Source organism: Oncorhynchus keta, unplaced genomic scaffold (assembly GCF_023373465.1).
Source record: "Oncorhynchus keta strain PuntledgeMale-10-30-2019 unplaced genomic scaffold, Oket_V2 Un_contig_7208_pilon_pilon, whole genome shotgun sequence".
Taxonomy (NCBI): Eukaryota; Metazoa; Chordata; class Actinopteri; order Salmoniformes; family Salmonidae; genus Oncorhynchus; species Oncorhynchus keta.
The window spans coordinates 8,419-10,919 of record NW_026289321.1 but is presented as its reverse complement, the minus strand read 5'-3'; the positions used below and the strand labels follow the sequence as shown (position 1 = coordinate 10,919).

The 2,501-nt window shown below is 46.8% G+C and overlaps 1 pseudogene; it reads left to right on the top strand.

The window, feature by feature from the left end:
• Window positions 1-428: 428 nt before the first annotated feature.
• LOC127926216 (carbohydrate sulfotransferase 7-like) lies at window positions 429-1,619 on the top strand (annotated as a pseudogene).
• Window positions 1,620-2,501: the final 882 nt, after the last annotated feature.

Here is a 2,501-nt window from a genome sequence, read left to right as displayed (position 1 = left end):
TTGGAAGAAACCCAGCAGAAATACCTTATTTTCCATATGTATTCAGACCCGTTGCTATAAGACTCTAAATTAACATTGAAACATCTATATAGGCCTAGCTATACATAAATATGATTCGGAAAAAAAACGTTTAATTAAAAGATAAAATAAAAATAAGGCTACATGAATGCACATTAGACTGAAACTATATAACTGGGCTTTTATTTTGAACCTGTGACCGTGGGCTTTTACGTCATCATTTGAATGGGCGTGTCTAAGTCATTTATTGTTCATCTCTTTCTTCTTGCTGGTCTCAGCCTTCACAGAGCGGCACCGAAACCCAACAACAGCCCTGTCTATCTGTGAGAGAGGAAATGAAAAGGAGGCTACAGAAGAAATACTTCATTTTAATTCTAGCATATTCCGTGTTACTTCTGTTAATTCCGTATATGCTGGACTACAGGAGTAAATTAGGGGCATATTAAACATGGCAAGCAACAGCCGAGGTGCCCCTGACCTCGATGTGTGGAATAACGGGGACAAATTCAGCAACACTACGGTACCGTGGAAGAGACGGTAGTCAACAGGAGCCAGTCTAAAATACACGTTTATTTACATGCTACATGGAGGACGGGGTCATCGTTCTTAGGAGAGTTATTCAATCAACACCCCGATGTGTTTTACCTCTACGAGCCCATGTGGCATATATGGCAGGCTCTCTATCCAGGAGATGCAGTCAGTCTACAAGGAGCCGTGCGTGATATGATGAAGGCGTTATTACGATGCGACTTCTCCGTTTTAAAACTCTACACAGGGAGCCAAAATATCACCACGTCTTTTATATTTGGATGGAGAAAGAACAAAGTGATCTGCTCGGAACCTTTATGAGGCGTACAAGAAACGACGTGGATTAATCCAAGATGACGTCTGTGGAAAGTGTCCAAGGAAAGATATCAAAGAGTTGGAGAGGAGTGCAAGAAGTACCGCGTCGTGGTAATCAAAGGTGTGCGGGTTCTGGACCTCAGTGTACTCGTCCCGTTAATGAGAGATCCCGCTTTAAATCTCCAGATCATTCAGTTGTTTAGAGACCCACGGGCAGTTCACAATTCACGACTGAAATCGAAACAAGCTCTGGTCAAGGAGAGCATACAGGTACTGAGGAGTAAAAAAACAGACGGAGAAATACAAGCGTCTACTGGTGCCCAACAACAGGGGGAACCGGGCAGAGAATTATGTCTCTAGTGCAATGGAGCTATTATGACAACTGGCTGAACGACATGATGCTCATGATGAACGCGCCCCCTGGGTGAAGAGGAATTACATCAAGATTCGCTACGAGGACTTGGTTCTACACCCCATGGAGAACTCAGGAGACTCTACAGCTTCTCCAAACTCTCCTCCTTTCCTGCCATGGATAAGTTCGTGTTGAACATGACCCACGGACACGGTTACTCCTCAGACAAACTGTTTGTAATATCGTCCAGGGACGCTAAGGAGCCATCTTCGCATGGAGAGAAAGGTTGAACATTGAGCAGATCTCCCAAGTGGAAGACTACTGCAGTGAGGTCATGAGACAACTGGGCTATCAGAAGAACAGTGTGGATCAAACATAGACATTACAGCATCAAGATGGTGGTGATGGAGGTATGCCTGTGATGGAGGTATGTAGGCCTGTGATGATGGTGATGGAGGTATGTAAGCCTGTGATGGAGGTATGTAGGCCTGTGATGGAGGTATGGAGGTATGTAGGCCTGTGATGGGTGATGGATGTAAGCCTGTATGTAGGCCTGTGATGATGGTGATGGAGGTATGTAAGCCTGTGATGTAGGCCTGTGATGATGGTGATGGAGGTATGTAGGCCTGTGATGATGGTGATGGAGGTATGTAGGCCTGTGATGGTGGTGATGGTGGTATGTAGGCCTGTGATGGTGGTATTTGTAGACCTGTGATGGTGGTGATGTAGGCCTGTGATGATGGTGATGGAGGTATGTAGGCCTGTGATGATGGGTGATTGAGGCATGTAGGCCTGTGATGGTGGTGATGGAGGGTATGTAGGCCTGTGATGGAGGATGGTGGTGATGGAGGTATGTAGGCCTGTGATGATGGTGATGGAGGCATGTAGGCCTGTGATGGTGGTGATGGAGGTATGGAGGCCTGTGATGATGGTGATGGAGGCAAGTAGGCCTGTGATGATGGTGTGATGGAGGTATGTAGGCCTGTGATGGTGGTGATGGAGGTATGTAGGGTCTGCATGATGGTACATGGAGGCATGTAGGCCTGTGATGGTGGTGATGGAGGCATGTAGGCCTGTGATGGAGGTATGTATATCTTGTGACAGATGCTGTGATGGAGGTATGGTAATGTGATGATGGTGATGGAGGTATGTAGGCCCAGTGATGATGGTGTGACGAGGTATGTAGGCCTGTGATGATGGTGATGGAGGTAAGGCAGACCCGTGATGGAGGTATGTGGTGATGGAGGCTGCAGGCCTGTGATGGTGGTGATGGAGGTATGTAGGCCTG